Source organism: Canis lupus, chromosome 6 (genome assembly GCF_011100685.1).
Source record: "Canis lupus familiaris isolate Mischka breed German Shepherd chromosome 6, alternate assembly UU_Cfam_GSD_1.0, whole genome shotgun sequence".
Taxonomy (NCBI): Eukaryota; Metazoa; Chordata; class Mammalia; order Carnivora; family Canidae; genus Canis; species Canis lupus.
Window position 1 is genome coordinate 22940354 of NC_049227.1, and position 26372 is coordinate 22966725.

Here is a 26372-nt window from a genome sequence, read left to right on the forward strand (position 1 = left end):
GGGAGCTTCATAGAGGAGGAGCCATTGGCACAGAGCTCCTATCTTCCTGACTGGGGACCCCAGGAATCCAGCTTTCCAGGAAAAATCCTACATTCCAGGAAAGTAGGGCAGGAAAGCAGGAAGTGTAGATGGAGGGAGAAGGGAGGCCAGCAGAGGCCTCATCTAGAAAGACCTATTATGACTTAGGTTTGTCCTGAAGTAAATGAGTATCCAGGAAGAAATTTTAATTTAGGAGAGAGATGAGATCCATTTTGTGCCTTGGCATGGTCACCATGGCAACAATGTGGCACCTGTGAGCTCGGGTTAGAAGCTTGTTGCAGGAATCTGGGTGCAGTCTGTGAAATGCTGACCTAAAATAGTGGGTGGGCAGAGAGGCACGAGCTGCTCCTGGAGGGGTGACATGCTTAGGTCCCAGAGGCAAGCTGCTAGTTCCAGTTCTGGTATCATGACCTCCTAGCTGGACAGCCTTTGGCAGATTACTTAACCTCTCTGTGCCTCAAATTCTTCACCTGTAAAATGTGGCCATTAGTGTCTGCATGCTCATTGGAAGCCTTAATTGGGATGGTTGGTTTATTTACATTTAATACATTACATTAATTACAAGTGTATTTGATTTTATCTCCTGTCTTACCATTCCTTTGATATTTGTCCCACCTGTTTTATGTTTCTTTTTCTCTTCTTTCTTGCCTTTCTTTTAGATCAATCAAGCAGTTTTTAAATTCCAGTTTTTCACCTCTGTTAGCTTATTATTCATCCTCTTAACTTTGTTTTCTTTTTAGTGGCTGTCCTTGTGGTATCAGCATCCCTGATTCAGAAGAATCTAAGAAAACTTAGTAAGTTTTGCCCCTTTAGGATCTCAGAACACTTTGATTCCATTTTACCCTTTTTACCATTTGTTACTGGTTGCCATGCATTACAATTCCATGTGTATTTATCAAGCACAGATACATAATACACGTAACTAACATTATTACGAATGTTGAAAGCCAGCATTCATTTAGATGAACCAGTACGTTCACCTTCCATTGCTTATCCCCCTCTTCCTGTTTACCAGTGTGTTTCCTGCAATTGTTTTCCTTCTGCCTGAAGAATTCCTTTTAGTGTTTTTTTTTTTTCTTTCTTTCTTTTTTTCTCCCCAGCCTGTGCTCACGATGCACTCTCTTAGCTTCTGTTTGATTGGAAGGGTCTTTATTTTGCCTTTACTTTTGGAGGGTATTTTCACTGGGAATAGAATTCTAGGTTGCAAGTTATTTTCTTTCCTTTTCAGTCCGTGGTCTCTGCTGTTATTTCTGTTGATAAGTGAGTTGATTATTCATCTCATGGTTTTCCTTTGAAAATGTGTTGCAAGTTTTTTTTCTAAATGCTTTGAAGATGCTTCTCTTTGTTTTCCATTAGTTTCACTTAAGTGTCTTTTTATCCTGTACTTTATGAATCAGGCCTGGAAACTTTTTAGCCATTATTATCTCTTTATTTTTTTTAAATATTTTATTTATTCATGAGAGAAACACACACACACACACACAGAGAGAGAGAGAGAGAGAGAGAGGCAGGCAGAGACACAGGCAGAGGGAGAAGCAGGCTCCATGCAGGGAGCCTAATGTGGGACTCGATCCTAAGACTCCAGGATCATGCCCCGGGCCAAAGGCAAGTGCTAAACTGCTGAGCCACTCAGAAATCCCTAGCCATTATCTCTTTAAATGTTGCTTCTGATCCATCTTCCCAGCACATTCTAGAACTTAGTATATGGTATTACTGTCCACCCCAGCTGCTCAGGCCAGACCAGGGATCCATCCTTCAACTCCCATCCTTACATCAGATCCATTCACAAGCCCTGTCCAGATCTACTCCCACAGCTATGTCCTAAATCTGCCCTCTTTTCCAACCCATTTTATATCCTCCTTTCTTCACTTTCAGGCACAGAAGCTACTTCTTAGTATCTTGAAGCGGGTCTTGGCACCTGGTGCTTCCTCTCAGGAATGCTCATCCCCCAGGTATTCATACAAGTCCTTTCTCCTCTCAGTGGCACCCTACCTAGGAAGTCCTCTTTGGACCCACGTATCCAATGCTGTCCTCTCACTCTGCATTCATTCTTTATCTCATTACCCTATTTAAATTTCATGGGCTCCATTATTTCAGTTTTATGCATATAAAGACTGAGGCTTGGAGTGAGTTAATAACTTAACCTAAGATCACACAGATAATGAGTAGTAGGTGTTGGATGTGAATTAGGCCTAATTCTACAATGCTTGTGGGTTTTTTTTCACATTATTACATCCAATTCCCTATATGATGCTAAAAAAAAAAGAATTAAACAATCAACCTATAGAACTGTATTTGGCCATGCAGTTACTAGAAGGAGAATCTGGATTGCATAAAGTCCTTTTCTTTGTAATCTCTGAGTGATTTTTATTATGGCAAATTCAAGAAGTGAGGAAATTTCTGTTTTTTTGGTAACAGAATTTAGGAGAACCTCCTTGGCTCAATTTTTTTTGAAACAAAAAGTAATAACTTTAGACACAGAAAAGTTGCTAAAATAGTTTGGAGAATTCCCATATACTCTTCACCCAGCTTCCCCAGATGTTAGGGTATTGTGTAACTCTAGTACAACGTTTAATATCAGAAACTGATATTTCTGGTGCAACAGAATCACTGATACCACTGGTGCAACACCGTCAACTAAACTACAGACTTCATTCAAATTTCACGAGTTTTTTGGTGGTTTTTTTTTTTTAAAGATTTTATTTATTCATAAGAGACACACAGAGAGAGGCAGAGACATAGGCAGTGGGAGAAGCAGGCTCCCTATGGGGAACCCAGTGCGGGACTTGATCCTAAGACCCTGGGAAAATGGCCTAAGCCAAAGGCAGATATACAACCACTGAGCCACTCAGGCACCTGGATTTCACAAGTTTTTCCACACCTGTCCAGTCTTGGGTCCCACAATGCATTTAATTGTCTCAGTTCCTCCAATCTGTGACAACTCGTAGTCTTTTATGTCCTTGACAATTTTGAAGAACACAGCCAGTTGGGTAGAATGTCCCTTTGTTTGGGTCTTCTCATGCAGTGTCACAATTAGATTGGGGTTTTGTGTTTCTTGGCAAGAATATCACAGAAGCAATATCCCCTTCTCACTATATGATATTGCTATGTCATATTACTGGTTATATAAGAATCTTGGTCACTTGGTTAAGGTGATGTTTTTGGGTTTCTCTACCGTAAAATTACTAATTTTCCCCTTTGTACTTAATAAATGTCTTGGGAGAGATATTATTAGCATGTAAAGATCTCAGACTTTGGCCAACTCAAATTTTAGAATCCATCAGTGGATCTTGCCTGCGAGATTTTTTATTACTGTAGCAAAAGAAAGACATTTTAAGAACCTAATTTTGTAAGAAGTCTAGAAGCAGAGCAGGTGCAGGGGTTAGAGCAGTGCTCATCAGTGTCATTGAGAACCATGGTTCTTCTGTCTGCCATTCTTAGCATGGTAGCCTTTGTCCGCAAACTTGGTCTTCTGTGGCTGCCACAGTTGTGTAAACATAATGGCCTAGGTCTCTCGACCAGTAAGAGACTATTTCCCAGAGACCATCCCCAGCCTCCTCTAAAAATACTTCCCTCTTGTTGACCAGGATCTTGGTTATCTACTTATGACCAAATTGCAAGAAAATCGAAGGAAGTGTCTGACATTTCCAACCAGTATTTGGGAGGGTAGAAGGGTGGGCTCTGGCAGAGAAGCCTGGGGGAGTGAGTTTGGGGAGACAGCCCAGCATCTGAGGCAGTGCCTTGCAACTCAATCTTTGTAAATCTCAATAAATCTTTGTGGAGTGAATGAGGTTCTTTGTCTCTTGCCTAAAGACATAACTGGCCATTACATGGAAGCATTAGAGCTCTGGATTGTAGAATCAGAGAAGAGAGTGACTTAGAGAGTAGATCAGGGGAAGGGTGAGGACATCTTGGCAAGGATGGCAGAATGGCAAATGCGGGTTCCCAGTGGGAGAGCTCCCAGCTCTGGACACCCTTAAACTTCACTGTGCTTTGATCTCCACCAGGATGATGCACCTCTGGCCCTGTTGTTCCTTCTCCAAAACATGGAGAGACCTTCACATGCATTTTTGAAGGAAGGCAGAGAAACCTATCTGCTAGACCCAATTGCCTCTACTCAAAAGGCTCTCTAGAGGCAGGGAGGCCCTGAAAGGAGGTCCCTGCTCCATAAACTCAGGCTTATGGCTCTGGGGGCCGTGGGCACAGCCTGGTAGCTTGTTTGGTAAATAATGACATTGTTATAAATATTTAATAAGTCAAGGGACTGCAGCACATGCAAAATTGATGAGGTCCCTGTGTGGGAAATGCGGGCTTTTCTCTGTATGTGTGCTCTGGAGAAGGCAGTTAGAGGCTGACGTCTGCTCCGGCTGACACCTGTATTTGTGGTAGGGCTGATGAATGGCCGGAGGAATATTCGCCATGTTTAGGAAGCATCAATCCATCATGCTGGAGTTTAGGCTGAGGGAGGAATTCACGGCCATCAATATTCTCCGTGTTTATTAAGCACTGCGTGCTGCATGAGACAGTGAGTCCTGCACTGGTCCTGGGAGCAGCGCCTCCAGAAAGGGCACGGTGGCTCCTTGATGAATGACTTTAATAAGAAGCGGCTTGGAAGTACCTTCAAGTAAGAAACTAATAACAATAATTAGATGTTTCTTAATCATTTATTTATTTTATAATTTATGCCCTGCCTGCTTCTGGAAAAGGAATGGTTGTTGCTTGCAATTAAAACACATCTACCCAGGATGGTTCAAATGAAGATAAACATGAGATCAGAAACCATATTGAGGGAGTGAATTTTTCTTAATCAACTTTGCTGCTACCCGCCGAGAATATTGTATTCCCTCTCCTCAGCAGTCACCTTTTGCTCTGCAGAGCCACGGGATGTAGCAGATGTAAAGCAGTGGCTGGAGGTGTCATGGGGACAGGAGGATGAGGCGGAAGCATGATGTGACCTGTAGTCTCAGCATCTCAGCACTGGGCTCCCAGCCACATTTGCATTTCATTTATCATCGCTCCAAACAAATCTGTGTGTCTGCAGCAGGGTGGCATGAAAAATTAATGCCCCTGTGTCAGGCAGAGCTTGTCAGAGTGACAGTGCAGAAAGAGGATAACAAAGGGGCGACATGCGTGGCACTTTCTACTTAACAACCACTCTTGTGTTCCCTGAATGCCTTCTCCCCAAGCCTGTGGGTTGGGCTAATGGGGCTTTAGCAGCCAGGCCCTCTGTAAGAGCTCAGGACAGAAAGTCTTTCTCTGTGCAGTTGCTCTGGCCCCATGTCTGACGTGTGCTATTCCCAGGGTAAAAGTGGCAGTGGTCAGAGCTGGGTGACCAGTTTCCCAGTCTTTGCTGAGCCATCCTGAGCTCAGAGGAGCAGAAGGAAGGCAGCCACCTAGAGGTTTCTCAGAGAGCAAGGTAGGGCAAAGATGTGCCAGAGAAGCTCCAGGGGAACAGGTGTGCACAAGGACAGGGAGGAGAGGTTTGAGTGTCCGATGCCTCAGAACCTCCGTGAGACTATGTGGATTTGTTCCTGCACATGTAGATGTTCCACAAATATTTGCTCAGAATCTCATGCTGGCTTCTTTCTGACTTGTGGTGCTAGTGGTAGGAAAAGCCACACACTTCCTGCAGCAGGGATGGTCTAATGGAGCAGTTCTGAAATCATGGATTCTGAAGCCAGACTGCCTGGGTTCAAGTCCCAGCTTTACCGCTTCCTAGCTTTGTGGCCTTGGGTAAAATTTTTTTTAGCAGTTTTGTGCCTCAGTGTCACATATGTATTTAGAAAAATGTCTGGCTTGGCATTAATCGGGTTAGTGACTATTATTTCCCTGACCTTCATCAAAGGTGAGTGGACAAGGAAGGCCATGGAACTCAGTGATCTAGCCTTGAGGCACATCAAAAAGGTTCTTGCAGTCAGAGCTGTGTACCAAGAGTTAGGAGCCTACTCACCTCCGGAATGGCCTTGGGAAAATATACATACTCTTCTCTCTGGTTGACTCACTAAAAAAAAAGTCCCTCTTGCCTCCCCTCCCCACCAAGCATGAGTATAAATGTGATGCTAGGTTTATGAGGTGAACTACTCTGACCCAAACCAGGGCTGAGCAAGGCACTGTCTTCTTATGACAGAGAAAGGAGCATAGCTTTCCTGCCCTCTGGAAATTTAGTAGTAATCTTCAGGTACTGGATCTCTTCCCTCATCGCATATTAGAATCCCTGGAGGGATTTAAAAAAAAAATTCCTGATGTCTAGAACCCTCACCTAAAGATTCTGATTGGTCTAAGGTGAAGGTGGGGTAGCAGGATGTTTTTATGGCTCCCTCCATGTTCATTCTACAGCACATTTCCCATAGCATCTGTGGAATCAGTGAAAGGATAGAGAATGTTAGGTTTTTTTCTAAATGAATGGTGGAGAAATTTAAAAAAACGGCAGAGCCAGGCAGTAGGTTAGAGAATGCTTTAATGGGGAGCGCTCCCAGGTGAGGTTCTGTGACTCCTAGAGGTGGCCCGAGTCGGGGAAGTTGCGCAGGGGTTGGAGAGTATGGGGGTTTTTAAGCCTTATTGGTTCCAGGTCTGGATCTGGGTGGGCCCCTTGCCAAATTAGGCAAGGGAACACCGTGTCTGTCCCTAGGTGGTTGGCTGGGGGTGGGGATAGTACAGACGATGGGGGGGTGGACCCTGGCTGGAAAGTCCCAGATGGAAAGTTTCAGTTTTCCAACTAGGTTTTGATTTACTGGAGATGATGTGGTGGTCACGGTTGCCTTGGTGGGAAGATCAGCCATTTTGGGTGCCCCTGTCTCTCAGCCAGCCCAACAGAGAAAAGGACCATTGAGTACAGGACAATCCAAGGGACAAGTCCTGAGTTCTAGGGAGTAGGGGTTCTACAGTACAATCTTGGAGCGGGCATTCACAACCTATAGGGGTAGGGGTTATCCTGTAGTGTGTGATTAGTACCTATCCTGTACTGTATGTGATTAGCCCCTTGGGGAGGGGGTTATTGGGGGGTGAGGGGAATAACTAAATATATGCATAAATAAGAGAAAGAACTTTCAATTATTTATGAAAAGAAGGCTTTTCACAGACTGAATATGATAATATGCCATAAACCAAAGGGCATATTTACCTCAACTTTCTGCAATTGAGGTCAGTTAGACAAACAACCTAATGATCAAACAAAGCAGAATTTCCTTCTTCTGGTCTCATGATCCATCCACAAGAGGAGTCATTAATGAAGCTCACTCTCAGCTACTGGCACTGAACTATCTTCACCTATTTCTGAGAAAAACCTCTGGACACATGAAAGAATTCATCAAAGTGAAGGAGGGGAAAGTACCCAGAAGACTCAGGACAAGGTATACACTGTGAAGCCAAAGCCATGCTGTTGCCAGGAGATATAGGGGAGTAAGGTAATGACAGAAGCACAAGCAGGGTCCTATGAAAAGGTATCATCAGAGGAGCGAAAGAAATTTTGGAGATACAAAGCATAATTTCAAAAATGGGATAGCATAATCAACTGAATAAATTAAAAGGCTTTATCAAGGAACTCCTCTAGAATTTGGTTTAAAAAGACAAAAATCATAAAAGACAAGATATGAAACTAGATCAAATTATTCAATACTTATGTAAAAAGGAGTTCCAGAAATACATAATGAAGTAGATGGAGGGGAAGAAATAATCAAAGGAAAGGAGAAATTTGGTTGACCTGAATACTTAAATTTTGTGTCAAAAGGTTTCCTGATTTATGCTTAGGATTAGTTGAAAAAAAAAAAAACTCTGCACTTGGAGATGTTTTGTGGATTTTTATAAATTCTAAGTATAAAAAGAAGATACTAAAATTAGCTAGGGGAAGAGAAGAGCAAACTAAACCCAAAGCAAGGAGGAGGAAATCATAAAGATTACAGTGGAAATTTGTAAAATAGAGACTAGAAAAATAATAGAGAAAAATCAACGAAGCCAAAAGTTGATATTTTGAATGAGCCAACAAAATTGGCAAATCTTTAGCTAGACTGATTAAGAAAAAAAAAAACTCAAATTATTAAAATTGAGAATGAAAAAGAGGACATTTATAATATTGTGATTGATAATAAGAAATGCATATTTGGTCTTCATCCTGGTTCCTGGCACAGAGCTCCTAAAACCTTTGGAATTTCCTGAGAAGAGTGATAAATATGAAAGGAGTGTCTTTTGTTATTCATACGAAGCCCCTTTAACCACATCTGAGTTCATATTATTGAGGTGACTTGCTGCCATCATACTTGTGAAAAGCTGAATGCTTTCTCCCTAAAATCAAGAATAAGAAGGATGTCTGCTCTCACCACTTCTATTCAACATTGTATTGGAGGTTGTAGCCAGGACAATTAGCTATAAAAGGGAATAAAAGGCATCCAGATTGGACAAAGAAGTCAAATTATCTCTAATTGCAGATGACATGGTCTTGTGTGTAGAAATCATAAAAAATCCACTAAAAATGATTAGGACTAATAAATGAATTCAGTGAGACTGCAGCATATAAGGTCAATATACAAACATCAATTGTATTTCTATACTAGTAATGAACAAATTGGAAATGAAAAGAAGAAAATAATACCATTTCCAATAGCATCGAAAAATATAATAAAAACACAAAAATAATAATACACTTAACAAAAGAGATTTAGAACTTCTACATTACAACTATAAAACATTGAAAGATATTAAGCAAGATTTAAATAAACAGGCTCTATATTGGAAGACAGTATTGTTAACATAGCAATACTCCCTAAATTAATCTATAGATTCAATGAAATCTTTGTCCAAATCACAGCTGACTTCTTGAAGAAATCAACAGGCTTATGCTAAGATTCATATGGAAATTTATGGAAACCAGAATAGATAAAAACAAATCTTGAAAGAGAAGGACAAAGTTGAAGGACTCACACTTCCTGATTGCAAAACCTACTAGAAAGCTACAGTGATCAAGACAGTGTGGTATTGCCATAAGGATAGACATGTTGATCAATGGAATAGAATTGAAAATCTAGATAGAGATCCTCATATTTACAGCCAATTGATTTTCAACAAAGGCATCAAGACAACCCAGCGGGAGAAAGTACAGTCTTTTTTTTTTTAAAAAATATTTATTTATTTATTTATTTATTTATTTATTTATTTATTTATTCATTCATAGAGACACAGAGAGGCAGAGATACAGGCAGAGGGAGAAGCAGGCTCCCTGCAGGAAGCCTGACGTGGGACTCGATCCTGGGGCTCCGGGATCACGCCCTGGGCTGCAGGCGGTGCTAAACCGCTGCGCCACTGGGGCTGCCCCAAAGTATAGTCTTTTTAACAAATGCAGGGATAACTGGATCTCACATGCAAAAGAATGAAGTTGAATGTCTACCTCACACCATGCAGAAAAATTAACTCAAAATGGTTTGAAGACTGAGATATTAAGTACTAAAACTCTTACATTCTTAGAAGAAAACAGATATAAATCTTTGTGACCTTGACACCAAAAACACAAACAGAAGGAAAAAAGTAATTGACATCATCAAAATTAAAAGTTTTTATGCTCAGGACATAAATGAAAAGTGAAAAGACAGCCCATAGAATGGGAGATAAATTTTGCAAATCATATTTCTGATAAGGAACTTGTACTAATATAGATAAGGAGCTCTTACAACTAAAAAATGCAAAGACAACTCCTTTTAAGAATGGGCAAAAAAAAAAATAGTTCCCTAAAGAAGATATACACATGACTGGGATGCCTGGGTAGCTCAGTGGTTGAGCATCTGCCTTTGGCTCAGGTTGTGATCTGGATGGAGTCAGAGTCTGGCATCAGGCTCCCTGCAGGGAGCCTGCTTCTCCCTCTGCCTATGTCTCTACCTCTCTGTGTCTCTCATGAATAAATAAATAAAATCTTAAAAAATATATATATATATGTATATATATACACATGACCAATAAACATGTGAAAAGATGTCAACATTATTAGTTATCAGGGAAATGCAAATCAAACCTACAACGAGATAGCATTTCCCACTTACAAGAATGGCTAAAATACAAAAGATGTGATAAGAGTTGGAGAGGAGAGGAAAAATTGGAACCCTCATCCACTGTTGGTGGGAATGTAAACTGGTACAACCACTTTGGAAAACAGCTAGGAAGTTCCTCAAAAAGTTAAACAATCCAGTAATTCCACTCACAGGTATATACCCCAAAGAATCAAAATCAAGATGTTCAAACAAAAACTTGTACATGAATATTTATAGCAACATTATCCACAATATTAAAAAAGGAAAACAATTGAAATGTTGTGTGTGTGTGTTGTGTGTTGTGTGTGTTGTCTTGGTGTGCCTCTACATGAATGGATGAAAAAATGTGGTATACTCATACAATGGAATAATCAGGAACAAAAAGAAATAAAGTACTGATACCTGCCAACATGGATGAACTGTGAAAACATGCTAAGTGGAAGAAGCTGATGTTAAAAGACCACGTAATGTATCATTCCATTTATATGAATCCATTTATATGAAATGTTGAGAATAGGCAAATCCATGGAAGCATAAAATAGATTAGTAGTTACCTAAGGCTGTGGGCAGAAGTGGGATGGAGGAAGGGTGGAGGGGGTGGGGGGAGTTTGGGTGAAATAGGGATTACTTCTAAGGGATACAGAGTTTCTTGTTGGAGTGATGAAAATATTTTAAAATAGACTGTGGTGATGGTTGCACAACTCTGAATATACTGAAAACCATGTACATTTAAAATTGGTGAATTATATGATATGTGAATTATAGTTTCAATAAAGCTGTTATAAAAATAACAGTGGTAAATCACTGATATCAGTGAAAATTAGAGTTGGCCAAGTAACAGTGTGGTGGTTAAGCCTATTAAAATTGAGAAAAACGTTTTATTGGGAAAAAGAAGATTCTTTGTACCACAATTATCAACATTTTGACAGTCTTACTTCATCTCATAGCATATTTTTAAAGATCAATGATAATCTGGGACTATATAAGCTTTTACATATTTAGAATACATATTTAGCATTCTTTTCAGCTGTCCATAGATGAGTAGGAAAAACTCCTTCCTCTTGCGTCTTTCTCCTTTACTCTCACACAACTACCACACTCACAACACTTTGGACACCAGATGTATGGTGTTTTTCCCACACAAAGCAACTCTCCATGATACCAGCTGGGTATCCTACTGGATAGTCAATTCAATTCTGACACTAACTTGAGTAGCACAGAATCCATAGGTTAAGGGCCCAGTCCCACAAGACTGCCCCCCCTCCCCACTTCAGATGCAATTCACAAGTGGTAGGTCACAGGTTACCCACAACTTCTGTTGACTTGGCTACAAATCAGAGGTTTCATGATTACCTTCACCTCCCTACTTTGTTTTTTGTTTTTTTGTTTTTTTGTTTTTTTTTTTTTTTACTTTCATTTTTTTTTTATTGGTGTTCAATTTACTAACATACAGAATAACACCCAGTGCCCGTCACCCATTCACTCCCACCCCCCGCCCTCCTCCCCTTCTACCGCCCCTAGTTCGTTTCCCAGAGTTAGCAGTCTTTACGTTCTGTCTCCCTTTCTGATATTTCCCACACATTTCTTCTCCCTTCCCTTATTTTCCCTTTCACTATTATTTATATTCCCCAAATGAATGAGAACATATAATGTTTGTCCTTCTCCGACTGACTTACTTCACTCAGCATAATACCCTCCAGTTCCATCCACGTTGAAGCAAATGGTGGGTATTTGTCATTTCTAATAGCTGAGTAATATTCCATTGTATACATAAACCACCCTACTTTGAATTCAAGTATTTGCTAGAGCAGCTCATAGAATTAAGAGAAACACTTTTTACACTTACTGGGACAACATATGAAAAGATAAAGAGATACAAAGAGCAAGGTCTGGGAGGGTCCCAAGCACAGGAGCTTCTGTCCCTGTGGAATTGGGGTACATCACCTTCCTGGTATGTGGATATGTTCACCCGCATGGAAGTTCTGCAAACCCCATACTTTGAGATTTTTATGGAGGCTTCATCATATCAGCATGATCAGTTATTGACTCCATTTCTACCCCTTTTCCTTCTGTGGGGAATGAGGAGGAGAGAGTTGGTGGGACTGAAAATTCCAGGCTTCTAATCATATCTTGGTCTTTCTGGTGACCAGCCTCCATCCAAGGGCCACCCAGGAGCCCACCCGGAGTTCTTTCATTAGACCAAAAGACACTACTATCACCTAGGAAATTCCAAGGCATTTAGGAACTCTGTGTCAGGAACTGGGGTCAAATATTAGAACAAAATAAGTTTTCAGTGCTCTGGTCACTTAGGAAATTACAAGGGTTTTAGGAGTTCTGTGCAGGAACTAGGGGCAGAAACCAATGTATCTCTTTTCTATTATTTCATAACAATACTTTTAAAGAATTATTATTCACTGAAGATGGGAATTGTCTATTTTGTTTTTTTTTTTTTTAGTCTTTTTTTTCAATTTTCACTTATTTATGATAGAGAGAGAGAGAGGCAGAGACACAGGCAGAGGGATAAGCAGGCTCCATGCACCGGGATGCCCGATGTGGGATTCGATCTCGGGTCTCCAGGATCGCGCCCTGGGCCAAAGGCAGGCGCCAAACCGCTGCGCCACCCAGGGATCCCTATTTTGTTTTACATGCTGAATTCTTTTATGACTCAGAAATGCTTTCAGATGCAAGTAACAAGAAACCCAACCACAGTGGCTTATACGAACATGAGGCTACTATTTTCTTCATATGAGAAATCTGAAAGTAGGCAGCTGCTGATATTGGTATAGATGCTCAACAATGTCAAAGCAAATATTTATGGAATTCTCTTGGTGTGCCTCTACATTAACAGTCAAGACAGGAAGAAGGAAGAAGACAAGGCGGCACTAACATCAGAAAAGCAAAAGTTTAAAAAAAGAAGAAAAAGCTTTCCCAGGAGTCCCACCAACTTCCACTTACATCTGGGTCACATAGCCACCTCTGGCTGGAAAGTGGATGGGAAAAGGAGGGTCAGGGATGAGAATGGGAGGCAGGACACCAACCAACAATATCTGCCAGGATCCCAATGTCTCTAACAGTTTTTGATGTATAGTGGGAGGTATCTTCATCATCCTTTATAAATATCTGTTGAATGCATATGGTAAAATATTTATTCACAAATATTCAGCCGTCCTCCATTGAGAGGATAAGACAGCCATGCTCTGTTGAACTCAGGCCTCCAAACTTTCTTTGGCCAATGAAATGGACACAGAAGTGGCTTTAAGAGCCAGGCTCTCTTTTCTCTGCCCCTGTGATCATGGAAGCATGTGTCAAAATGGAGCCTCTATCAGCTCAGGTCCCTGAGTGAGCATGATGAGAAGAATACCCAGTTTACCCATGTTATTTAAGCCACTGAGAATTTTTGATTGTTACTGCAGCTTAACCTTAACCCATCCTGACTGATACAATGTATGTACCCAGGCAAAGCAATGCACAACAAATCCCCAAATTAAAATTTTACAAACTATATTTCCCGATCCCATTAATAGCAAGACTATGCCTAAATTAAGATAAGTGGTAGCCATCTGGAAATGAGACAAAATAAAAAATAGCCCTTCTGTCAAAGTGGAAATCGATACTGAAAAAACAGACTAGACATTTAAGATGATGAGGACACTCTATAAAAATACATACGGGAGTGTGACTAAAGTTATTCTTAGTAAAATCCATAATCTAAAGCTGTTATTACTAAAATAAATATGCTTGAACACTGAAGATGAGAATAATTGGATTAAGAATTCAAAATAAGGAGCTAGAAAATGAACAGCAAAATAAAAGTGAGAAGAAGAAATTAATAAAGATAAGAGCTTACATTAATCAAAAGCAAAAAAGTCAGTGGAATTGATTAATCAAATCAAGGACCAGAACTTTGAAAGGATAAATCAAATAGACAAATTTCTGGGAAGTGTGATTTCCCTCAAAGCAGGTAGAAATATAGATAGATACTCAATGTAAGGCATGAGAAAAGAACAATATAAACTGCTACAATATTTCTGGTGGGTGGATTGACACAACTGTCAAAATGTAAAATGTGCATACCTTGAAAACTTGATGAATGAATAAATGTTGGGTTGAACTGAATGAGGTTCTGAAATGTTGAAGTCTCATAGGAAAATACTACCTTTCTGTAAGAAGTTTGGAAGCCCAGACTTGATGAACAGGGTTAAACTGGAACCCCCTTCTCCATTAGCCTTTGGAGAAAGATGTGTCTCAATCATTTTGGTCCTGGAGACGGGCCATATGACCTTAGCCCCGTGATCCTGTGAATCGGTCCTGTACAAAGGGGGTGATCCCAGATATCTTACTTCCTTCTTCCCTTCTGGAAATGTTTTTCTGAATTGACAGACAAACCATCCCCAGGCTCCCAGAGCTTCCCCGGTCTCCATGGGTGTTCACAGTAATGGCTTCACTCACGGAGCTGTCCTTGCCTGATGCCTTCAGAGAATCTCCTTGAGGCAACTTGCCCCTTCTCATGCTATGAACCAAGGCCTTTTCGAACTCACGTTCACGTCCCCCTCCTCTTTCACAGTGTTGCCCTAGGCTTTAATCAGCATTTATAGCTAGAAGGCTGGGGCTCATTCTGAGCTCTGGACTTTACTCTGCCCTTAGCACCTTCATCACCCATGGGAAGATTTCTTTAATGCCCAGAATTCTGGAATGCAAAGTGCAGATACATCCAGGCTCCTGGCCTAGAGTAGTCAGTCCCTGGCCACTGGGATTCATGGCCAGAAATGAATTCATTCATTTATGCATGTTTGCATTTATTCGTTCACTTCAGTCAGTCAAAAACAATATTTATTTGCATAACTATTCAGTGCCGGAGTCAGCAGTGAAACCAACAGAGGAAAATCTTTGCCCTCCTAAAGCTAACATCTAGTAGGCCAGATAAACAGTAAACAAAATAAGTAGGTGAACTAAAGTGTATGTCAGTAGTAAAATCTATGGGGGAAAATAAAACGGAGGTGGAGGATAGGGAGTATGTAAGGCGTAGAGGCCCCACTGAGAAGTGACATTTGGATAAAGGTGTGAGGGAGTGAACCCTGAAGCTTTCCAGGAGAGACATATTCCAGGCAGAGGGAATGGCAAGTGAAAAGCCCTAAAGAGGAAGCTTATGAAGAGGATCCGAGGAGACAGCAGGGAGGTCAGTGGTGCTGGAGCTGAATGAGCAAAGGGATGAGTACTAGGAGGCAAGGCCAGAGGGAACAGCAGGGTGGAGGCCATTGTCAGAACCCTGGCTTTCTTCTGAGTCAGCTGGGAGCCACTGGGGGACCCTCGGAGGGGGAGTGACGTGAAAGGACTCTGGCTGCTGTGCTGGAAACATACTGTAGTGAAGCTGGGATAAACATAGGAGGCCAATCAAGAAGCTTCTGTAATAATCTGGTGAGAGGTGATGGTGGCGTGGGCCAGGGTGACGGCCTGGAGGTGGGTGAGAAGGGGAGTGTGAAGAAAGGTGACAGTGACAGCTCCAATGCCAGCTTTTCACACCCAGATCTTGCACCTTCTGTAGGAATCCCTGCAAGGTAGCATGAGCTCTCATCCCTCATCTTCTAACTCCTTCCCCTCTGAGGGCCTGCATGAGGTCATCTTGGAAAGCTGTTCCCTAGAACTCTGATTCTCCCTCCAGAGGGCTCTGTTCCCCACTGTTGGATGAAAACCGAATAGGATGAGAACACTGAGTGAGCATGGGCTCATCTGAATTCTGCCTCAGCCCCCTTGCTCTCTTCAGTGACAGGAAAAAAACATCGCCGTGTAAGCTGCTCAATGAAAAACAATATTTAATTAGGGCTGAGAGAGTTAGACAAGCAAACAATTAAATGTTCTATTACGATCAGTCTTTAGCCATTTAAGCTTCAGTTCAATAAGGAATCATTATAAAGGTCTAATAGAAATGAAAATATAAATAGGGTAGTTTTGTGTTGCATTTCAACCATTGCCTCAGCCTTGCAGATCTAAAGTCGGTTTGACCATGGCAGGTGAAGGCTCCCTGACACAAGGAGACTTAGCACAGACAGGAAGGAGGTAGAAGGCAGGGATGTCCACCAGCTGGCGGGGGCGGAAGCGAGAGCCTTTCAGCTAAGCCTGTTTCATCCTGCACAACAGGGGCTTTTTCATTTTATTTTTAATGTCTGGGAAGCAACACGAGAATTATAGCTGGGAGGCAGGAGAGGCAGCTTAAAAGAAGCTTCTAGATGTCTTGTGAGACGCTGGATTATAGAATAAATATGTCTAATAAAATCCCCCTGGTTACCCACCTTTGAGGATTTGGAAATAACGTTAAGACTGTTTCTTGAAGGGATTGCTTCACTGCATTGGGAAAACCATCTGCTCAGGGCACCACAATCACAGCAGAGGGCTTTGGAATAAAGATATCATCCATCACTGCGGTCTGAGTCTCTGCAGCCAGGACACCTGCACATCCTCCTGGGGATGTAGAGAGGCAAGTCTGGGTCACCTCTTCCTTGTATCCTTTCAATGTCTTTTTCCTCTCAAGAAGTTCCCGTCTCTTCTCTGGAATATCCAGTGTGTCATAGGGTCTGGTGTGGATGTAGTCCTAAGATGAGTCACGTCTTTGGGACTGCAAGTGACAGAATATCCCACTCAAATTTGTTTAGGCACAATGGAGAACCTGTTGGCTTGTATAACTGAAAATTCTGGGGGCTGGATCTAGCCTTGGGCATGACTGGATCCAGGTGTGGAAATGAAGCCCACAGGAATGCATCCACCTCAGTCTTTACTCTGCTTTCCTTGGTGTTGGCATCATTCACAGACAAGCATTCCCTGGGTGACAGCAAGACAGCTTCTGGAAACGCCAGGTTTATATATCAGTCTTTTCAGCAATTTGGCAGTAGAGAAATGACTTCTAATACCTCTAGTCAAAAACAGTTTTGGTTACGTGCCCATCTGCAATCTGATTATGGTACTCAGAAGAGTGGAACACTCAGATTGACCAGACTAGGGTCATATGCCCATCCCTGGATCCAGAGGGGGGATTAGCCCCTACATTAATCACATGATTATAAATGGGAGAAGGGTAGCTTCCCAGAGGAAAATCAGCGTACAGTTTCCAAAAGTAGATGTTGGCTAGGTGCAGTAAGAGATTACCCGACATCCTTGCCTCCTGCTTTTCACAGTCATGACAAAAACTTGTAAGTCTATTTAAGCTTAGATACATTGGGCATAGTAGGATTGCTGTTGTAGCTTCATCACAAAGGCAGCAGCTGGGGAGAGGAGACAGTTTGGACCCCATGAGATGACAGAGACCCTTCCCTTGATCTTCCAATATCTTTCAGGCTCCAAACTCTGACTTGAAGTTCACTTATCTACTTTAGGATATTGTTCAAGACATGAGCCAGGGAAGAACACACATAAAATGAGGTACAGAGTAATGTCTCAGGCTCATGGATCCAGGCCTTGAGAAAAGACCCTCTTTTTTCATTGCATGACTTGGGTTGTCATCAACTGTAATATCTAGAGCAGAAGTTGGCAAACTTTCTGTAAAGGCCCCCTGGCTATTAAATATCTTAGGTTTTGCAAGGCTCTGTGGCAGCTACTCAACACTGCCACTGTAGTGCAAAAGCGGCCATAGACACAGTAAGCAGTAGGCTTGGCTGTGTGCCAATAAAACTTTATTTACAAAAGCAGGCCACAGACCAGTATTGGGTCATGGACCATAATTTGCTGGCCTCTGATTCAGAGCACTGTTGCAGGTTGGGCTCCTTGGAACACCACAGTGGAGACAGAATGCAAAGGTTTTTTGCACTGTAAAAGAAAAGGAAGGAGAGAAGGGAGAAGGCAAGATGGGGTCAGGGGAGCCCTGAGACTACATTGCAGACCTCATAAGGTTTCTCCCAATCCAGGGGGAGTGCTAGAGCCCAGGCTGCCTATCAGAGGAGTCCCACATGGGCAAAAATGACGAGGCCCTAGTACTACAACCTTGCTCAGTCATTGGCCAGGGGCCAACCCACAAAGAGTGTTACCTTGATTCAAAGGTAAGGACCCTGAAGGAGCTACCAGATGGAGGCTGTCAATTATTCATAGTCCTTGCCACTGGGCAGCTTGCTTCTCTCAAAGGGAGACTTGAGTGATGTATCTCTGGGTCTTCTACAAGCCCCTAGATCAAGAAGTAAAGGTGGGGAAAGAGGTCAGGGAGAAAGACTTGCTTGCACCAAAGTAGGACTTTGATCTACCTTTAGAATGGGCCAAAAAGTTTAGTTTTGGGACAAAAGCCTTTTTGTACAAAGCTTGATTTTGCCTATAGCATTCCTTCTCTTGAGAACCTGTGGTGACATTTATCAGTAGAATAAGAAGCCAAGGCCCTGGCTTCTGGCCAAACTCATTGTGGCCACCACATTTGAGAGTGATTAATCAAGCTCAGTTTTTTTTCCCCCACTGGCAAACATTTGATTATAGTTTGGCTTCCCATGTGACGTTCTCTATAGTAGAGACTGTGATGGCCATTGGGCTCGAGTGGACAATCATGTTTCTTTTTTTTTAATTTTATTTTTTTATTTATGAGAGAGAGAGAGAGAGAGAGAGAGGCAGAGAGGCAGAGATACAGGAGGAGGGAGAAGCAGGCTCTATGCCTGAAGCCCGACGTGGGACTCGATCCCGGGACTCCAGGATCGCGCCCTGGGCCAAAGGCAGGCCCTAAACCGCTGTGCCACCAAGGGATCCCCAGACAATCATATTTCTCATTGTAAATGAATATTTTGAAATTACACCTTACGTACCAACTTCTGTTTCAGGTAAGTCCACTTTGGAGAAATGGGTCCACTGGCAAAGTCTGGACAACATTTCAGCCTTAAAAACAGAACTGGACTGACCACCAAGCAAATGCCACCCTTTAAGGCTTTTTTGGAACTCAAGAAGGCCACCTTCCTTAGAAACTCCCCTAACTTGTAAGCTCTTCTTTGGACCTTCTACGTTACAAATATTTGAGAAGGTTGTTTGGATGAAAAACAACCATCAAATCTTATATGATGTAAAAGGCCCTATCATTCACCAATACCTGTTTTACCATGAGGTCAATACCAAGATTAGCAACCATAAGCAGCATTCAAAACCCCCTGCAGTGGGTCAGAAAGATGTGTGGCTTTCAGGCAAAGACTGCACTTCCCTGCCTTCCTTGCAGCTGGCTGAGCATGGCCATGGATTGAAGTTCTAGTCAGTGGGATGTGGGGATAAACCATAGGTGTATCTTCTTAGTTATGCTTTTACAGAAAAAGGGGCACACCTTCCCCACTTTTTCCTTTTCTACTATCTGGGATATGGATGTAATGATTAGAGTAGTCATCTTGGGCCATAAGATGGAGCCATGCAATGAGGGAGGCAGAGAAACAAGTTAGAAGGATCCTCGTATCTAGGTGATTGTGCAGACACCATACCAAACGCTGACTGCCTGCTACCTAGACTTTTTAATGACAGAGAAATTAATTTATAACTTTTAAAGCCACTATTATTTTGGATGTCTCTCCTATAAACAGCTGCACTGATATCCTAATTAACTCAGGTCTTTTATTCCTCATGTATGCAGTGAGAAAGGATCAGCAGAAACTGCAGGCTCTAGACAAATGTTTAAAGGGATATAGCAAAGGAGCTGTGACCTGACGGTTAAGGAATGGTGGTCAAAGCCTGGTTAAGGAGATGGATAGCTCCGGCCCCAGTGCAAGGTCTTAACTGGGGAAGAGAGAGAGAGTAATCAGGAAACAGGAGAGAAAACCATGGGATGTTTGCTATATTCCAGGCACTGTACCAGTGCTTTACATATTATCCAATCCACTGGCCAATAAGTCCCAAGAAAGTAAGAACTTTATAGCAGTTTGCCATTATATTCTCAGTTTCTGGAAAAGTGCCTGGCTCATAGTAGGACCTCAATAATATTTGTGGAATGAGTGGATAAATTATCCCACAGTAATTCAATGAGATCAACGGAAATACCCTGATTTTAGCCAATGAGGCTAAAATTCAATGTCTCAAGATTCAGAGACATTAACTCGCCCAAGGTTGCATGGGTGGTAAATAGCTGAACCAGGATTCAAAACCAGGTGGGGCTGTTGCAAAGCTTTGCCTCTTTTCCCTGCTTGGATATCATCTCTTTTGGGAGTACAGAATTTTATGCTTATATGGCCAGAGGAGCTGTCTGTCTTTCTATCTTTTTCTTTCTTTCCTTTTTTTTCTTTTCTTTCAATTTTATTTATTCATGAGACACACACACACACACAGAGAGAGAGAGAGAGAGAGAGAGGCAGAGACACAGACAGAGGGAGAAGCAGGCTCCCTGTGGGTAGCCCAATGTGGGACTTGATCCCGGATCCCAGGATCATGATCGGAGCTGAAGGCAGACGCTCAACTGCTGAGCCACCCAGGCGTCCCGAAGAGCAGTTTTTCTATATGGATCAGTGTTATTCAGACAACTAGTCTTAAATTCTGCTTTGAAGTAGCAAAGAGTCCCTTCAGGATATCTGTGTCTACAAGCAACAGGAAGGCTGAAGCCATTGTGTGAATCCATGGTACAAGTAGATCTACTGGGGGTAGAGAAAAAGAAAAATATGGAAGGAGTACAGGTTAGCCTGGAACTTATTTCTGTGCTTAGATCCAAGACAGTTGTTATGTGTGGAAAACACCCCTCAGAAACATCATTGTAGCTCTGAATTTTTGTGATAACCAGAGGGGCTGTTGGTGATGAGAATTAACCAAAGTAGTGTCCTTGAGTACAGGCAAAAGCTGTAACTCACCAGATATTGGAAAGAACAGACCAAGTTGCAAATAGATTTGTTTTTATCTTGGAAGAGGGGAGCTTTCCCCCCCCCTTTCTTTTTTAAAGATTTTATTTATTTAATCATAAGAGAGAGAGAGGCAGAGGAAGAAGCCAGCTCCATGCAGGGAGCCTGACGTGGGACTCTATCCCATGTCTACAGATCAGGCCCTGGGCTGAAGGTGGCGCTAAACCGCTGAGCCACCCATGCTGCCCAGAAGAGGGGAGCTTTAAAGCATTTTATAGCATTTTTAAAATGAGGAGGATTCATTTGAAAATCTAGGGCTTGAGTAGCATCTGCTTTCTTTCTTAATTTTTAAAAAAATATTTTGGTTATTTATTCATGAGAGACACACAGAGAGAAGCAGAGACATAGGCAGAGGGAGAAGCAGGCTCCCTGCAGAAAGCCTGATGCAGGACTCAATCCCAAGAATCTGGGATCACAACCTAAGCCAAAGGCAGATGCTCAACCACTGAACCACCCAAGTCCCCCAGCATTTGCCTTCTTTAAGTGGGGCCTAGGTTGCCATTCACCAGGGTCCACCTGGCCAGCTGCCCTTGTTTATATCCTCAGTCTGGCTCTTGGTTCCTTCTACATTTATAACCTCCATTTTATTTATTTATTTTATTTTTATTTTTTATTTTTTTATAACCTCCATTTTAGAGCACAGAGCAGCGGGACTCCCCAGAGGACAGTGGGTGTGGGTCTTTCCTGGGTCCTTGCAGCCGAGGATAGATCACAGGTATTGACTTGTGGATGGCCAACCTGGAGCCTCAGGTTGGCAAGATCCTTACATGTTTGTGGCATCATGGCCTGAGCCAGGGGCCATACAAGGCCACAAGGGGTAGCCCCTTCCTGAGGAGGAGAGTGACTCTTCAACCCCTAGAGCTGCAGAATGTCCCATCATCTTGCTAGGTGTTGGGGAGGTTGGCCACTGGTACATGTGACTCTGAAGCAGGCAAATGGATGAATATATGCATGGGATCTGTGTGTGAAGGCACTTTCCTCAGGTGGTGTCCCAGTAAGTGGTGTGTGTGTGCCCGGGGAGAGGAGCTTTGTATCTGTCTGCTGACATCAGAGGGAGTTCACACATCGTGTCTGTGTGGCTGTGACAGATGAGGAGCCTGTGCCTTGAACAGAGAGTGTGAAGCGTGTGTGCAGCATCTGAATGAATGAATTAATTGTTATCAACACACAGCTCTTTTATCAGCATATGATTTGTTTAGTTGATAACAGTTCTCCCTCCTCTAGGATAATTCATTTGGATTTAACATCGAGAACAGAACTAAGAAACATCCATCCTAGTTTTGCAGGATGTTTGGGACTGATCCTCTGATTCTGGTTTGTCTGTCTGATTAGTTGGTTAGCTAGCTGGTTGAGTAGTTGTACTTTAAATAACCTGAGTGGGTTTCCTGTCTTTTCTGAGCCACATCTCTGGCTTGTTCTGTGGAGTCATCAAACCTCTGTTCCTGCTGCAGCTCATTGCCACAGAATTAATAAATTCCTGTTTAATTCATTCATTCATTCATTCATTCATTCATTCATTTTAATGAGTTTAAATAATCTCAGAATATATTAGATTATCCACTCCTTTGTGTAGGATATTCATAAGGATGGAAGTCATCTTTTCTTCTCTTAATTGAACAGGGATTGACTGCTGAGAGGTTTGGTATTCTGCTCAAAGATGTCCCTGAATATCCACAGCTGGGCTTCTCTCAGCTCTGTAAACAACAAGGGCAGGCCAGGGCAAAGGTGCTCCAGCATTTAGAGCTGGAACCTCGGCATGTGAACTCCTGTTTGAAGCCCTACTGAATCCATGATGGCTGAGTCCTTCCTTAATTGGCAACCATCTGCCTCATATGGTAATTCACAGAGACTTCATGCCAGCATTTAGGCAGCTTCCTGTTTTGCAGATGATCTGTGATTCATAATGAGCAAAAGATGGCTCTTCAGATTACCTGTCAGGGTCAGCCTAACTCGGGGCTGGGGTCCATAGGAATCTATCCTCCATGTTTTGAGAGGTAAGAGAGATCCAAGGGGCCATGGTAGTGCAGGGGTGATGCAGTGCAGGCTTGCTGCTAGCTTATACAATGCCTTTGTGTGAATTTGCAAGATGCACCCTCTCTGGGTAGACACAGCCCCCTGGCCACACAGCTTGTCAAAGGGAGGGCTCGTTCTAGGAAGAAAATGTGCCTCTTTCCCCTGGCACATTCAGCCCTGTGCCAGAGAGTGTGCTTTGGTAAGGAGAGTGTGGACTGTATTTCAGGCCCCTCTTGACCTCTTAGCCAGGTGCTTTAATGCAGAGTCCTGAAGCAGATGCCACTCATTCTCTGGTGGCAACTGGTGAGCCTCTCATGGTGCTGGTTCTTCCCACCTTGAGAGTATTAAAAACGAGATAACCGGACCAAAATGGAGTCACTTATGCTAAGCCCTACCTCACCAAACCAAGGCTTACCTTAATTAGAGTTTTGACTCTTTTTTTTGCTTCCTTCTTTCTGCTCCCCCCTGCCTATAAAATCTCTTGCCTTATGTAGCTCTTCAGAACTCCTTTCTATCTGCTAGATTGGATGTTGTCCACTTCATGAATTGTGGAATAAAGTAAATATGATCTTTAAAATCTACTCAGTTCAACTTTGTTTTTTAATAAGAAAAAGAACAATCTATCCTTTTTGCCTTCTCTTTCTCATGTCTTCCTCATGTCTCAACCATTCTGTTATGATATGGGTACAATTGGTCCCATTTTAGAGATGAGGAAACTGAGGATCAGAGAGATTTTTCCAAGGCTATGAAGCTTGAAAGTGATTGGATTGGGATGATTAGAACCCAGGGCTATCCACTCTAAAGCCCATGGTTTTTCAACCACATTTCCTTTAAAGATCATTGGATGGATTCAAATTTTGTGTGATCAGGATACTGCAGTATTGAGGTCTTCTCAATCCTGTGATAATGCGTTGGTGTAACTCTAGCTACCAACTATTTGCCAGGCTCTGTGATTAATGCTGGATTTACAAAGTAAATGAGCAAAAGGAGCTTTCTGTCAGGAGCGATTGACAAGTCCTGTCAGCCAACTACCTTGTGTCTATTTCTGGTGTCTCCATGTGAGGTACTTAGGGGAGATGAAGGAGTCCTGAACTGGAGGTCAGGGGTCTGGGAGCCTTGCCTCAGGTTGGCTGGTGATTTGCTATTGATGCCCTGAACAAATCATTCAGCAAGATGACCACCTCATTCAGTCGTTTTGCTGGGGGCTTTCCTGGTTTTGGCACTGAAAGTCCTATACCCTGGGAATATCTCACACCTCTCCACCAACCACTGCAGTTGATTACCATACACTCAACCCTAAAACTACCATCTGACTCCTTCAGGAGGTAGATCTCAAAGCCCTTTGCAGAAGAGGAACATTTTCTTTTGTTTTTTCTTATAGAAGTCATGCATGTTGATGGCTGAAAATAGAGATAATAAAAAAGTACTATGCTAAAATGGTTAATAAACATAAGAAAAGACGCCCACTTTCACTCTTAAAGAAATGCAAATCAAAACAAGATATCACTTTCACCTCTCAGTTTTTTTTTTAAGATTTTATTTATTTATTCATAGAGACACAGAGAGAGAATGAGAGGCAGAGACACAGGCAGAGGGAGAAGCAGGCTCCATGCAGGGAGCCCAATGTGGGACTCGATCCAGAATCTCCAGGATCACTCCGTGGGCTGCAGGCGGCGCTAAACTGCTGCGCCACCGGGGCTGCCCTCACCTCTCAGTTTGGAAAAAAAAAAATGAAAGCATTGAGAACACATAGTTTAAGCTGGAGAGACTGTGGAGGATGCATGTCCTTCCATTTTTAATGGTGGGAATGCAAACTGGTGCAACCTTTTAGGAGGTCCATTTGGCATATCTATCAGCATCTGAAGGTGTACATCCTTTGTCCTAGCAAATACATTTTAAAGAATGGGTCCTACAGAAATACTTGCATGAATCCATGAAGATGTATATGAAATAATGTTCAATATGGACTTTTTTCTTGTTATAAGGGAAATTTGGAACTAATGCAGGATTCCACCAACTGGGGTGAACAATAAAAAAGTGAACATGGTGGAATTTTAGACAGCCTCTTCCTGTGATTCCTACAGACTAGGGTTTCCAAATGTCAGTGTGCATTGGAATTTTCTGGAGGTCTTGTTTAAGCAGGTTGTTGAGACTCATTCCCAGAATTGTTGTTTTAGTAGTCTAAAATGTGAATTTCAGATAAGCTCCCAAGTGATGCTCCTGGTCCCAGGACCACACTTTGAGAACCAGTGATAAAGAGAGAAAAGAGAAAACCTGTTTCAAGTGTGACCTTGTTTAAATCTGGGAGGAGCACAATCAGAAACAGGGCGGCATGGGCAGGGGTCCAGGAGGGAGATGGGATGTACCCTCTGATTTCCCCTCCCCTGGCCCGAAGTTCTCATCTGATCACTCAGAGCATAAGCCTGGTGAAATCCTTGGCAAACAGGAAGCAAGAATGCCTGGGATTCCTCAGCTGTGGGCAGAGGGAAAAGAGCAGATTGAGGGTTGGCCTTGCTAGCAAAGGTACAGGGTGGGGAGGAGGAGAGGGCCAGCTGGGTGACTTCTGCCACCTGTGTTTGTTGGTGTCTCTGCTCCTCCCTGGGAAGCTGGCATTCTGGTTTCAAGGACAACATCAGATGCTTAGGGAATAGAGGAGCAGGTGTTCTCTGGAACCAAACCTTGCAAATGAATTAACAGGTGCTGATTGCTGCCAGGCAGAGGTGTGTTATGTGTGGATATTGTTCTGCCTTCTTCTTTCAGTTCCAGGCTGACATCAACCACATCATCCCCTCATCTAGAGGGATGCTCTTGAACTCTCTCCATGTGCATACTGTGACTTAATTTGGGGCTTTCCTTAGGTACACAGTTTTGTACTGTCTTCCATGGCTAGGGCAATGACTGTGGCATGATGAAGAGAATGAGAAGGAGTGGGGAAACACCCTCTTTCTTGTCTCCTGTTTGGATACTCCTGCAATCCCCATCACAACAACCCTTGCTAAAATTTTTCTCAATGTCCCAGGAAAGGTCAATGGAAAGAGAGAAAAGGAAAATAAATCATTGCTACTGCACTGCTCCTCACCCACCCATCTGGGCTCTGCTCCATTGCTGGTCTCTGTTCTTTCTGTATTCTATCTTTTGTTTCCACCAGACTGGTTCAGGTCCTTTAAAATGCTATACCTTCAGAGGTACTTGGGTGGCTCCAAGTTGGTTAAGCATCCAACTCTTGATTTCAGCTCAGGTCATGATCTCAGGGTGGTGAAATTGAGCCCCCTGTCAGGCTCTGCACTAAACTAAAGAATCTGCTTAGGACTCTTTCTCTCTCTTTCTCATAAAAAAATAAAAATATTTTAAAAAATAATAAAATGCTGTTCCTTCTACTGCATGTTCTGTGCATCACTTAGGGCATTCTGGTGCTGACTCACCATTCATTGTCTTATTCTTTTTTTTAAGATTTTATTTATTTATGAGAGAGAGAGAGGGAGAGAGAGAGAAA

At 42.5% G+C, this 26372-nt stretch overlaps 1 long non-coding RNA gene across 1 annotated transcript; it reads left to right on the top strand.

Moving 5' to 3' along the window:
• Window positions 1–795: 795 nt before the first annotated feature.
• On the top strand, window positions 796–16491 carry LOC119872180. Its single transcript, XR_005360807.1, has 3 exons — window positions 796–833; window positions 1915–1991; window positions 16378–16491. It is a non-coding gene; the product is annotated as an uncharacterized LOC119872180 (long non-coding RNA).
• The last annotated feature ends 9881 nt before the right edge of the window (window positions 16492–26372 follow it).